We start from the raw sequence: 14,858 nt of genomic DNA on the forward strand, positions 1-14,858 counted from the left end.
TTATCCTGCGTTGGATTTCCATGCTGACATTGTTGGTGGTGTTTACGCTGGTTCCAAGATAGACGAAAATATCTACGACTTCAAAGTTATGACTGTCAACAGTGACGTGAGTGCCAAGACGCGAGTGCGACGACTGTTTGTTTGATGACAGGAGATATTTCTTCTTGCCCTCGTTCACTGCCAGACCCATTTTCTGTGCTTCCTTGTCCAGTCTGGAGAAAGCAGAACTAACGGCGCGGGTGTTGAGGCCGATGATATCAATATCATCGGCATACGCCAGCAGCTGTACACTCTTATAGAAGATGGTACCTTCTCTATTTAGTTCTGCAGCTCGAACTATTTTCTTCAGAAGCAGGTTGAAGAAGTTGCACGATAGGGAGTCGCCTTGTCTGAAACCTCGTTTGGTATCGAACGGCTCGGAGAGGTCCTTCCCGATCCTGACGGAGCTTTTGGTGTTACTCAACGTCAGTTTACACAGCCGTATTAGTTTTGCGGGGATACCAAATTCAGACATCGCGGCATAAAGGCAGCTCCTTTTCGTGCTGTCGAAAGCAGCTTTGAGGTGGTGTGTGTCGATTCTTCTCTCACGGGTCTTTTCCAAGATTTGGCGCATGGTGAATATCTGGTCGGTTGTTGATTTTCCAGGTCTGAAGCCACACTGATAAGGTCCAATCAGTTTGTTGACGGTGGGCTTTAATCTTTCACACAATACGCTCGATAGAACCTTATATGCGATGTTGAGGAGGCTAATCCCACGGTAGTTGTCGCAGATTGTGGGGTCTCCTTTTTTATGGATTGGGCATAGCACACTTAAATTCCAATCGTTGGGCATGCTTTCGTCCGACCATATTTTACAAAGAAGCTGATGCATGCTCCTTATCAGCTCTTCGCCGCCGTGTTTGAATAGCTCGGCTGGCAATCCGTCGGCCCCTGCCGCTTTGTTGTTCTTCAGGCGGGCAATTGCTATTCGAACTTCTTCATGGTCGGGTAATGGAACGTCTGCTCCATCGTCATCGATTGGGGAATCGGGTTCTCCTTCTCCTGGTGTTGTGCGTTCACTGCCATTCAGCAGGCTGGAGAAGTGTTCCCTCCATAATTTAAGTATGCTCTGGGCATCAGTGACTAGATCACCTTTGGGGGTTCTACAAGAGTATGCTCCGGTCTTGAAACCTTCTGTAAGCCGCCGCATTTTTTCGTAGAATTTTCGAGCATTACCCCTGTCGGCCAGCTTATCAAGCTCTTCGTACTCACGCATTTCGGCCTCTTTCTTCTTCTGTCTACAAATGCGTCTCGCTTCCCTCTTCAACTCTCGGTATCTATCCCATCCCGCACGTGTAGTGGTCGATCGTAACGTTGCGAGGTAGGCAGCCTGTTTTCTCTCCGCTGCGACACGGCACTCCTCGTCGTACCAGCTGTTCTTTTGCACTTTCCGAAAACCAATGGTTTCGGTTGCAGCTGTACGTAAGGAGTTTGAAATGCCGTCCCACAGTTCCCTTATACCGAGTTGTTGACGAGTGCTCTCAGAGAGCAGGAGTGCAAGCCGAGTAGAGAATCGTTCGGCTGTCTGTTGTGATTGCAGCTTCTCGACGTCGAACCTTCCTTGTGTTTGGTGGCGCGCGTTTTTTGCTGCACAGAGGCGGGTGCGAATCTTAGCTGCAACAAGATAGTGGTCCGAGTCGATGTTAGGACCTCGGAGCGCACGCACATCTAAAACACTGGAGACGTGTCTTCCGTCTATCACAACATGATCGATCTGGTTGGTAGTTTTTCGATCCGGAGACAGCCAGGTAGCTTGATGAATCTTCTTATGCTGGAATCTAGTACTACAGATAACCATATTTCGGGCCCCGGCGAAGTCGATCAGCCTCAACCCATTTGGGGGGATGTTTCATCGTGGAGGCTGAATTTACCGACCGTAGTACCAAAGATACCTTCTTTGCCCACCCTGGCGTTAAAATCGCCAAGCACGATTTTGACATCGTGGCGGGGGCAGCTCTCACAAGTGCGCTCCAAGCACTCATAAAAGGCACCTTTGGTCACATCGTCCTTCTCTTCCGTCGGGGCGTGGGCGCAAATCAGCGATATGTTGAAGAACCCTCGCTTTGATGCGGATTGTTGCTAGACGTTCATTCACCGGAGTGAATGATAGTACTCGGCGACGGAGTCTCTCTCCCACCACGAATCCTGTACACCAAACTTGCGCTCCTTTATATGGCCACTGTAGTAAATGTCACAAGGACCTACTCGTCTTTGTCCTTGTCCCGTCCATCGCATTTCTTGGACGGCGGTGATGTCAGCCTTTATTTTCACGAGGACATCAACCAGCTGGGCAGCGGCACCTTCCCAATGTAAGGGACCAGACATTCCAGGTGCATGCCCTTAAATCGTAGTCCTTATTTCGTTTGTCATGGTCGTCATCAAAAGGGGGGTCTCTCATCCGAGGCTGGTTGTTACTGTTCATTGGGGGTGTGTTTTTTACGTGGCGGGTCCCAAGCCCAGCGCACAACCCTTGTAGGGAATGTTTCGCCTTCTCACTTTAGCTCGCCTTCGAACGGATGTTCTTAGGCTACCCAGAGGATACTTGGTCAAAGACCGGAAGTAGTGAGCTGCTTGAGTCATATGTAAAAGAATCGTTTCTGGCCACTCCCAAGTGAATGGCGATCAAAGAACTTTCCTCACTTGCGTGAACTTCTACACATGACTCCATCCTCCATCTTTGCAAGATATGGTCGGATAAAATCATGACCTAAGTGTGCTTTACCCAATCCACAAAAAAGGCGATACACCTGAAAAATCTACTATCGACCAGAGTTTTACTATGCGCCAAAAGTAAAGACTCGTGAAAGGAAGATCGACACACACCACCTCTTCGTAGATTTTAAAGAAGCCACCCACAGCAGGAAGAGGAACTGCCCCTATGCGGCTAATTCATAACTTGGTATCCCCGCAAAGCTAATACGGATGTGTGAGTTGACGGTGAGCAACATCAAAAGGTCGATACCAAGAAAGGTTTCAGGCAAGGAGACGTCCTATAGTGTGACTTCTTCAATAAATTGCTGGAGAAAATAATACGAGCTACAGAGCTAAATAGAGAAGTTACAATCTTCTATCAGAGTGTACAGCTGCTGGCGTACGCCGATGATATTGATATAATTGGCCTCAACAATCGCCCCATTGGTTCTGCTTTCTCCAGACTGGATGAAGAAACGAGGCTTATGGGTCTGGTTGTGAACGAGGACAAAGCAAATAAGTATCTATTGTCACCAAACATATAGTCATCGTTTTCGCGACTTGGCGCGCACGTCACTGTTGACAGTCATAACTTCAAACTCGTAGATAATTTCGGCTATCTTGGAACCAGTATTAACGCCAACAACAATATCAGCCATGAAATCCAACGCATAGTAACTCTTGCCAACAGGTCCTACTTTGGCAATTGAGAAGTAAAGTCCTCTCTCGAAGAAAAATGATAAAAGGCCAAACGCTATAGGTCACTTTTTATTCCCGTCCTGCTATACGATGCGGAGGAATGGACAATCACATCATCTGATGAGACGGCCTTAAGGGTGTTCGAGAGAAAGGTTTTGTGTAAGATTTATGGTTTTTTGGAAAGGTGGAAAATTGTAGTCGACGGAACGATGAGCTGTACGAGATATACGGTGACATTGACATAGTTTAGCCAATCAAAAGACAGCACAGGATAGATCATGTGGTGCTAATAGATGATATCAGTTCAGTTTTGAAGGCATTCGACTCAATACCGGCCGGTGGAAGCAGAGGATTAGAAAAACCTTCCCTATGTTTGCGAGATTCATTGGCAAATAACGAAAAGAAGAAACGACTGGGGCGCTGATGTTAATTCGGCTATAACTGTGCGAGTGGTGTCTACGCCAGTAAAGAATAATAAATTTAGCTCTCATTTCGACAACCTTCTGAAGAAATTCCGCTAGTAAAGTTCAAAATAAACCAATCCATCGTCATTACAACCGCCATTGCGTCTTAAGGTATGCTACTTTTTCAAATATTTTTTCGCAAAATATGTACTTTTATTTTTCAAAGTCGCACCAACATTGCATGCAGCTTATTATCAAATGCTTAAACCAATTAGCAACACATTGCTACCTGTCATGTGCCAACCCACACTGGACCCTAGCACAGCATTGGAGCTCTCAAATTGCAAGTAACTGACCCAAAGCGACAAATTACTGGCAGCCAACACCAGAGCGCAGTCGCCGCAGTGGAGATCTAGTAGATAACTTGGCTAACTTCATCTGGATTCAAATGGGAATAGAAGGAAATGAAAAGGCAGAGGAGTTGATCCGCTCGTGGGCTGCCCAGCTCCTTCAAGCGCAATGGTTTCTAAAGAAATACGAGCAACACTGGACATACCATTTATTTTGGGGTAGTGTTGATGGGGGACAGACTAAAAAGCGTATATTTCTAGGAAAATTGGAGATTAGTAACAGTATAGGATTAATCAGAAAATGGGAAAAGTGAATTCAACGGAATGCAGAGCATACGTGGCGGAAGTGGAAAGTAATTAAATTTTTGGTCAAATCCACTGAGTTGCTGGAAAAGGCTTCATTTGATTACTACCCGAAAGCACAGTGGGCTAATGATGGCCTAAATGTGGAAGCGCCAATGGGCCTCTTTTTTCGACCAACCAAGAACACAATATCCCTTTAAAAAAATGTATACAGTTGAATCGCGATAAAGTTAACCAATCCATCCTTAGAACATGGATGTTTTACTTTTCCGAATTATTAACTTTTTCAAAGGGTTTTCAAATTTGAAAAAAAAACATGGAAATAAACATAAATTTGGTGATATAATAAGTTTAATTTATTTGCATGACTCACTTTTACTCATAACAAAACAGAAACTTGGATTTAATTTATAATTTTTCACAATTTATTTTATGTAAATCGAGATTTGTTTGTTTCTTTTCTTTTGTGTAATAGCTCCTGACAATTTTCGTGCGCAAATTAATAAGATGTGATATCTGATTTGCATCATTATTGTTTTCGTACCACTTTATCAAGGTATTAATGCAATCAACTGCTTCCGAAAAACTCACTTTCTGTTGTTGCATATCTTTCTTGATAACTGGTTCTTCAACTTCATTGTCAGATACTTCGAAATGTTCATCATTCTCCGTATTTTGGTCGTTGATCCAATTTTCGCTGTCTTCCCTGCTGACGTCAACACCACCCATCTTGGACAATTGTATCACTCGAAGTGTATCATCGTGAGAACTATATGATCTAATCAATGTAAGCAGTGGAATTTCGTCTTCGCTGACGTATTGATCATCGTCTCACTGTTTTATGCTTCTCCAAGCTTTTATAAACACAGCTCTTGGCAATTCATCACATGCTGATTTAAGCAGCAAAATGGCATAACGAATTGAATGTCTTTTCAAAATATTCTCAACCGGAACGTTTTCTTTTGCTACAATGTTCCATAACAGTTTAGCCCGGTATCTTAACTTGAGCAGTCTAATGCGATTTGATCCATGGGCTGCGAAATAGCTGTCACGTTAGGTGGCAAAAGCTTTACCGCAATGTTTCCATCATCTGACTGTAACTTGTCAATTGGCTTCTGTGCAGTACAGTTGTCAATAAGCAATAATGCCTTTGGTAGTAAATTATTTTCAGCAGAAAATTTGTGAACCTGAAAAATATTTTGGCACACTTAAAAATATAAATGATAAAAAAAAATAAAATTTACCTGCTTAATAAAAGAATGATAGAATCAGAGGAAGAATTGCTCTAAATTTGTCCAAGACTTTTGCGAGTTTCCATATTCCAATGGGCTTTTTCAAACCCCTTGAAGCAACGGGAGTTGGCGGATTTACCAACTATCAATGGTTTCAACTTATGCGAACCATCTGCGTTCGCCACAACATAAATGTGATTCCATCCTTAGCTATTTTTCTTTGCCGCGACAAATGTTTGAAAACGATAAAATAATCTACATTCATCTGAGTTATATAGCTGCATGTCCGAAATTTCCATTTCATTCATTCTTGCTGGCAAATTATGAATGAAAGGTGCTATTTCTGACTTGTCGCTTGAGAAGACTTCCCCACAAATTTTAAAGTGGCGAATACCGTATTGTTTACAAGCCATAAATCACTTCCGTGAAATTGTTTTCCAGGGTGCAATTTGGTAAACCACCTTGCCTTAAGATCTGGATATTCCGATTTATGTAAGGTTTTCGTGATTGCACCCCATGTGTTTTTGCCACTGCCTCCAAAATTTCATAACGTTTTTTTTTATTTTTGAGATGGCTGCCTTAGATACATTATATTCCAACGCCAATCGATTTCCATGAATACCTTCAACGATTTTTCTTAAAATCTCAGCTTTTTGATGCAAATTTTATCTGAATTGCCATGATTTTTTCTGCTTTCTTGACAATTTTTAACACACTAACTATAAACAACTCACAAGTTCAAACATTCATGACAAACTTCGTATGTACCTCGCGACATCGACAGTAATTTTTTAAATAGAAATTCGAGGAATACATAGCAATTATTTTTCTTACTAAACAAACCGTTGGGTTTGAAAAAAAAGATAAGCTCAAAAAAGTTAACCAATAGTCAACCTTTCAGAGCGGTACGTGGACGTCCAAAATCGGTCAACTTAGTCGAAGGTTTAACTTTCTCGCGAGTTAACTTTTTTTTGAAATTCGAGACCTTTTTCGAATTTAAGAATATTACCCTAAATGCGGAAAACTTAAAGAGATATTAAGAATCTGCGCGTCAGCAGCTTTTAATAATTCCACGTATTATTCGACTAATTTTATTCATGAAATGCATCACTACGCGATATATGTACCGAAAAGAGCTTCCTAAATTTCCATACCTATTTCTCCTTTAAAGTCTCGGCTGTTGTCGTTTTTGTAAATGTGCTTAAAATACTGCTGTTGCAGGTGTAAAGTTGTTGGTTTGTTTATATAACGATAGTATTGTGTGAGCCACAAAAACGTTTTTGTATTCTGAACAGGGCACAATAAGTTTGTCAAGAAGTTTCCCAAATGGAAACGTCAGAGTTCTTATAAAATATGCCATATATACATAAATGATCAGCATAACGAGCTGAGTCGATGACCGCCTGTCTGTCCATTTGTCTCTATATACGAGACGACCGATCTGACATTTTTCTCATATCCTTTCCCCTCTTTTCCACTTTACGAGAAAGCTTCTCAAAATTTGGCATACGTTATTGTTTAAGGTAATAATGCAATCTCGGAGGAAAGCAGACAGATCGGATCACTATATCATATACCTGCAATACAAACTGAATAAATTTGTATTTGTGAAGGGTATTATAGCTTGGGTGTAATCGGAGTAAAATAATTTTTTTTTTTTGTTTTTCTGTCTGCCACAATTGACAAATATTCTGCAGGCATCAAATGGTAAGCTAACATTTTGCACAGACTGCTGCACACCCAATTCCGATCTGTTTTGCTTAGTTTCTTCTTCTTCCATTTTTGGTACACCAATCACTTAAGCGTTGTGTTACTGTTGTGGGTAGAAACCCGAATGGCTGCAAGAAAAGCAACTAGCATGTATAACTGCTTGCAACATGTCATTGCAACAACAAAACAAGTTTGCACTTGCCACTTGACGCCTGCTAGCTAAGTATATTCTCAACACGTTCCCGACCGTACACACACATACATATATATATACATATATATTTAAACATATGATGAGCAGTTTATAGCATGTGTATGCAATGTTGCTAATGGTCCGCAAAATTTCCAGTAAGTGTTCGGTTTTTTTGTTGTTAGCGCTTAAGTTGCTGTAGTCGTGTTTTTGTTGTTGCTGAACATTTGTTTGCTGAAAATATTTAATTACATGCTGTTTTTGAAGTTAAGTGGCTCCATCACCACGACAGCAGTTGCCCACCAAAATTTACCGACGTATGCAGAGCCGTCCGCTCCTCCTCTCTCGGCGTTGGTGTGCGGTAGCGTTCCTTGTACGCTCATGTTTGCTGACATTTTTAAACAACACTGTGTGGTGAAATTCCTTCCTTCTCATTTTGTTGCTTTCCATTCTCTGACTTTCCAAGCTTTTGTTTGTGGTGACGGTTGTTCACTCACTTAATTTCCTTATTTAATTTTAAACACTCTCTGCTCTCCCATTCTTCTTCTCTCCTCTACTCTCTGCTTTCGTGCAATTACCAGCCGCTTTAGTCACATGGTAAGGTATAGTGCTTGGTATTTGTTGATTTTGTGTGGCGAAAAGTATTTAAAAACTCATAATTACTCAAACTGCCAGGCATTGTAATTGTTTTGGGTTGCTTTGGCATCACAGCATACTTTCAGGGGCTTTTTTTTGTTTCCGGAGGGGGATCCTTCAAAGATATCGTCATTCTTCCGGACGATATGCACGATTCGCATTGACCCAACGCCCCAGCAGAGCTTGCGACACAGTACGCCTACGTACTAAACCCTGAACTCCGTCGTTTTTGCTTGTATTTGGCCCACGGAATTGCCGTTATTTCTAGTCTTTCTTTTTCATATTTTGGGCAGGAAAGGAAGATATGTATTGCATTTTCATTGCTGTTGCTGCAGAAGGAGCAATTTGTTTCGTCAACATGTCCGTATTTGTATAGATATTCTCTATAACATCCATGACCTGTTAAAAACTGCGTAAGGTAAAAATCAGTTTCCCCGTGTTTCTGTTCTATCCATGGTTGTATGCTTCTAATAAGCCTGTGTGTCCAGCTCCCCGTAGTTGCTTCGTCCCATCGTTTCTGCCATTCGTTTAGGCTCCTTTGTCTTTCCTGCTTTCTCTCTTCATTTGTGAAGCGAGCGCCAGTGCTTTTCGTGTGGCGAATACTCGTTTAATTGGTCCACCAATGTTAGCAATTATCGTCGTTAGCGCCGTCGTCACCCTCGATGCTTTTACACAGGCTTTGTTTATATGCGTCTTGTAACTTAACCTCGAGTCTATCATCACTCCTAGATATCTCAAAGATTGCTGTGTGGTAATGGTATATCCCTCAAGATTTGGTGTGGTGACCTCTAATTTCCTCCTGATTGTGATTAGTAATGCATCTGTCTTTTGGCCAGCTAGTTAAAGCTTTGTCACCATAAGCCATTCTTTGATTTTTTCCGCTGCATGATTGCATATACGCTCTATTTCGTGAATTTCTTTCGCTACCACAGTCACCGCGATGTTATCCGCGTATCCAATTATTTGCACCTGGGGTAATGAGAGGCGCAGCACTCTCATATATGATATTCCACAGAAGTGGGCCTGGGACTGAGCCTTGTGGAACTCCGTCCGTCACCATAAAGCGTTGTGGTCCTTCATCTGTGTCGTATAGCAGAACCATGTCCGACAGGTAGTTGGATATGATCTTCAGGAAATAGGGTGGTGTTTTCTTTAATTTAAGAGCTCTTATTATATGAGGCTAGTAGGCTGAATTAAAGGCATTCTTAACATCGAATGTGACTACCGCACAGTACTCTTTTGAGCCATACATCCATCTAGTTAATTCTATTGCTTTACTTGCGACGTCGGTAAGTTTTTTAATTGCGTCAATTGTTGACCTGTGTCTGCGAAATCCATATTGGTTATCGGCCAGTCCCGGTTGCTCTTTTTCGAGATGTTGCTCCAGGCGTACGCTTATTATTCGCTCTAGTATTTTCCCCACCGTGTCTAGCATGCACAGTGGTCGGTACGAGTTTGGTTCTCCAAGCGGTTTGTTTGGTTTTTGTATTAAAACCAAGCGTTGCATTTTCCAAATTTTTGGAAATAAGCCCTCTTGTAGGCAATTTGCGAACAGTCTTGTGAACGGGACAATTTTGTGTTTAATGGCTATATTTAGGGCCTTGTCAGGAATGCCATCCAGCCCTGATGCCTTGTTATTGGCGAACCTTTCTGCTGCCTCTACAACCTATTTGTCAGTGACTGGTGTAGGTATTGTTCCAGTTTCTTCTGAGTGATATTCTTCTGACGGTTGCGCAGGGAAGAGGGTTTCTATTACAGTCTTTATTAGTTTGGAACAGGTTGGAGCTTGGCCTTTGTGTCCTCGGACTTTTGTCATCACTATCCTGTATGCATCATCATGGATTTTCGTCAAGTTTATTGCACAGCTCTTTGAAATAGCAGGCCTTTCTCCTTTTTATAGTTTTTTTGAGGTCGTTTCGCTTCCTCTTAAAGCATTCCTGTAGCACTGCGTAATTCGTCGATTGTCGGCTTCTTTGGTGCAGACGCCTTGCCTTGTGACATTCGCTTCGTAGGACTTCAATTTCGTCGTTCCACCAGTATGAAGGTTTTCTGTGCGTGCCTTGCCTTTTTCTGCACATAGCGGCGCCACATGCCTTGCTGATGTGTCGTATTAGGTGTTCCGCCTGTTGTTCCGTTTCTGCATCAGCGTTGTTCGGGTTGCTATCTAATATCAACTTGAATACCTCTTCATCAAGGGTATCGACTTTCCAGCCTCTGATTTGGGCTTTTCTTGATGGACAGAATCCTTGTAACGGCGTGGGGTTATCTATTTTTAACAAGATGGCCAGGTGGTCACTGTGCGTGCATAAGTCGCTTACCTGCCAGGTAATCTTCCGCATCAGGGAGCTGCTGGCAAACGTTATGTCAATTACGGAACCGCGTCCGTTCTTTTCGAAGGTGTTCTTGTTGCCAGTATTTAACAGCACAATATCAAGCGATGAGAACGCCTTTAGGAGCGCAACTCCTCTTCTATTTGAGTGGGTGCTGCCCCAATCTATTGCCCACGCCTTGAAGTCCCCTGCCACAATGTTCATTGTTGTATTTGCAATGTCTAGTACCAGATTATCTAGAACTCTTTCGTATTCGTTTTGTTGGACGCTCGGTGGGATGTAGCAGCTATAAAAGTTTATGCCACAGTTTTTTGCACGTGTGTAGCAGACTTGTCCTGATAATGGCTTGCTTTGGAATGGCTTGTTCCCTCAGGCCCACACGGCTGCAGTTTTTGTTTGATCGGAGCTCCAGTTCTCAGTACCAAGATTTTTGTACTGTTCGCTTAGTATTGCTATGTCCACCTTTTGCTGAAACACCGTTTACGGAAGTAACTCTTGCGCTGCTTCGCAGTGGTTGAGTTTAAGTTGCAATACTCTCATGTTTTCGCTTTTTTGCACGCTTCTATGTACATATGATATTTTTTGCTACCAATTTGGTGGCCTGTGCTCTCTCGACCATTTTTTTACACGCGTCGCAGGTTGGTTTTTTATCGCATGTCTTCGCAAAGTGCCCCTTTTTTCCACATTTAAGGCAGCACTGGCTTCTGGCAGCAGGTTTGCTACAACTCAGGTCATCGCGGATGCTTGTATGTCGTCCTCTTCTTCCTTTTTACCACGATCCAATAATTTTTTGGAACACCTATGGTGGGCTTACCTATTTTTCCTTCTTTGGGCTGCCTTGGCTTCTCTGCATGGGTGGGTTTGTTTTTCTCGGTGGGGTCCGTCTCTTGGCCTGCTTTTCGTCACGAGGTCTTTTTGGTGTTATATCCGTGGTCGGTGCATATTCAGTAAGTTTCTTCTTTCTTTCATTTTTATGTGCTTACTAAGGAGGCCCTTATGTTATTATTGATGGTTCGCTGTGGTGGACACATCATTTCCGTTATCTTCTTAATCTCTTCTCCTAGTTCTCCCATGTAGTCTTCACATGAAAGTGCTTGCTTAGCCTGTGGTGTGCTATTTTGCAAGACTGGTAGTGACGATCTTGCCCTTCTCGGCTTTTCGACACTCAGCGCGTTTGTGGGCGATCTACCTAACCTCGGTCCGCGTTTAAAGGGGTCTTTATCCAAACTTGGTGTTCCCTGAGAAGAGCATATATCTAGCTCCCTGCTAATTCTTTTATTTGTTACTCTAGGTCCGCTACTCATCAATGCGGCATAGATGTTGCTACTGTTATCACTGTTGCTCGAAGTATTGTATTGTTTCTCATACATTTTTCCATTCTCTTCTGTTTTGTTTTACCAGCGCATCGTGTGCAGGGGCGGGACGAAATAGACAGGAACGGGTATACCCTCGGTGTCTATGCTCCCACCCCAGTTCTCTGAAGCCTGTCCTTCGCTTGACCGGTCCAGGAAAACACGGACGGACCAGCGCTCTCCCGGGGCAACGCAGACTACTAATCCTTCGGCCAATGCACACTTCTTGACCAGAGCCCGAAGGGGTAGGTTACAGGCGAACAGCGTGGCTAACACCTCGGCAGAGCAAGCTCACATCACCCTTTTCACACTAACAGAGAAGTCGTTGTTAAGGTTTCGAGGGACTCCCAGTGCGCCACGTTTTGTACCGGTCAACTTTAGTTATTTTAACAGCCGCACCTAACCTGGTGAACAGACGCTGACCAGGGAGCCGCTCACTATGGTTCCGTCGCGCATGGATTTTTTTATTACTCATCACGCCAGGCCGTCCGGACACATATTTCTAAGAGGCGGTATCGGATCGCCACCGTCACAGGAGCTTCAACGGATCTGCTAGCTTTTATACCGCTTCCTCCACTCCTGTCGCTCATCGTCGGCTATGGCTATTTAAAACTTTAAACTTATTTCGCAACTTACCTGCTACTACAGGCCGTTCAGCAATCCGCGACCTGCCGACCCCCGGTAGCTTAGAGCCCAGCTATAAAGTTAATACACGATGTGCTGCAGCTGTACACTAAGTACGTGGGACGCAAGCACATCCTTCGGGATGGGGCTGCTTGAGTGTATGTGTGCACAAAGAAAGTTTACAAACGCTCATGTGACATACATACGAGTACATACATATATTCGTAAAGTATTCACAGAGAATAGATGTGTTGATATTTGGCATACATATGGCAAGTGAAATAAAGAGGAACAGTGTGGTGCCGAATCATTTATAACTCTATTAATCGTTTTTTTTTTTAAACAACATAACAGGTGAATTTTTCATTTATATTTCGTTTTTCTTTCTGTAGGTTGGTAGTACTGTTAGTGACATATCTACTAAATTTCATGTCAAAATATTTATTAGTATTTGAAATACGCGTCGTTTTGTGAAACAGTGCTTTCTGACATCATAACTGGAGAAGAGACTTACGATCCCGAAACAACCGATAAATCGAGCGAATATCGTGCTAAAGGCGAATCTTATGAGCGTGCTAAAGGCGATTTATATCGCCGTTTACGTGAAGATATTCGCCTCAAGAGGCCAAAATTGTGGGCCGAAAGCTATTAGTTTTTGCATCACGGTAATGCACCATCTCATACTGCATTGGTTATTCGTGATCATTTCGCCAACAATTTAACAATTATTGTTCGGCAACCACCGTATTCCCCTGAATTACCTTCGTGTGACTTCTGGCTGTTCAGTACACTCAAAAGAACACTCCGAGGACACCGTTTTGACTCAATTGAGGATATAAAAGCTGAATAGAAGAAGGCTCTGGATGGCCATCACGACGGAGGATTTTTCCAAGTGCTATGATGACTGGAAAACTCGTTGGCATAAGTGTATAACAGCGGGAGGGAATTACTTTGAAGGAGATGAAATGGATTTAAAAAAATAAATAAAGATTTTAAAAATATAACAAAATTCACCTTCCATTTTGAAGTGGGTAATGAGCATTTTTGAGACCATCTTATGGTACACCTTGTGCATGTTCAAGTGCTCCGTCCCAATGTTATGAACCACAGATTTTGATAAATTTAACATCTGGGCAATTAAATGAATACTTAATCGAAAGTCTGAGTTCAAAACTTTGCCCACACGAGTCACATTGTACGTGTTTGTCGAAGTCGCAGGTCTCCCAACATGGTCTTTATCAGCGACCTCTTCCCGGCCCACTAAAAAGACCTGGTGCCCCCAAAACACACCACTTCTTGCTAAAGCAACATCTGGATAAGCCTGCTTGATTATATTAAACACCTCTGTCGCAGATTTTTCGAGTTTCACACAGAATTTAATCGCGTACCTCTGCGCTAACGATGGCTGCATTTTCGGTTTGCACCACTCACAGAAACACGTCGCGCGAAAATGTTTGTCCTGACTCTCCAGGTGCTCAGAGGCATGGTATAGAGGAGTAAGGAAAGTCCCATTCACCAAAGAAAAAAGAACCATCCACAGTCGTTAACCTACCTCTCAAGTGTACGTTCACAATAAAACATCATGGCCACCTCTGGTGAATAAGGGTGGCGAGAGGTCAAAACGGGTTGCAGAAAGCGAAAATGCTATAATATAAAATTATAAATTTATAGTACTATATTTGTACATGTATAAATACTATTTTAAATTTTTGTTATAGAATGAAGTTTAATGCTGTTATCAAAAGATTTAATTATATTTTCTTGATATAAATAAATATGCTATATATTATATAATAGCCATATATATAATAGCCATGTTTTCTGAATTTTAAGTATACATTTTTGTAATCACAAACTATACACACGTTTTATATGTCAGAATTTAGCTATATGCCGGCGATCAGGAATCCTTCTCGTTCCCAAATGGAGTGTTTGAATATCCTAACAGATTTACCACATTATTTTTTAGTTCTAAGCTAAGTTTTTAAATAAAAAATATTCTTAAAGAAATTATTTTTTTGAATTTGCAACATCTATATAGTAGTAAAAAGTAGTTTAAATTAGCTTACGCAACACTATTTTGCCATGCTCAGTAGCAATACTGGCATAGTATTTAAAAAAATAAATGATTGTTCGAAATATATTCCCTTTGAAATTATTCAAATCGATAATAACTTGTTTGGCCCAATTAAAAATACAACTCAAATTCCTTAATTTTTAATAGCGGTTCACTATTAGCCAAATTACATTTATTTGTTTTTTTTTTTTAAGTTTAAATATCAACTTCCACACCATTCA

General features: G+C 42.0%; 1 pseudogene; it reads right to left on the reverse strand.

Annotated features, from left to right (window-relative positions):
• Window positions 1-5,484: 5,484 nt before the first annotated feature.
• Window positions 5,485-6,131, reverse strand: LOC120781132 (annotated as a pseudogene).
• Between the last annotated feature and the right edge of the window lie 8,727 nt (window positions 6,132-14,858).

The sequence above is a fragment of the Bactrocera tryoni genome, unplaced genomic scaffold, assembly GCF_016617805.1.
Source record: "Bactrocera tryoni isolate S06 unplaced genomic scaffold, CSIRO_BtryS06_freeze2 scaffold_329, whole genome shotgun sequence".
Classification (NCBI taxonomy): Eukaryota; Metazoa; Arthropoda; class Insecta; order Diptera; family Tephritidae; genus Bactrocera; species Bactrocera tryoni.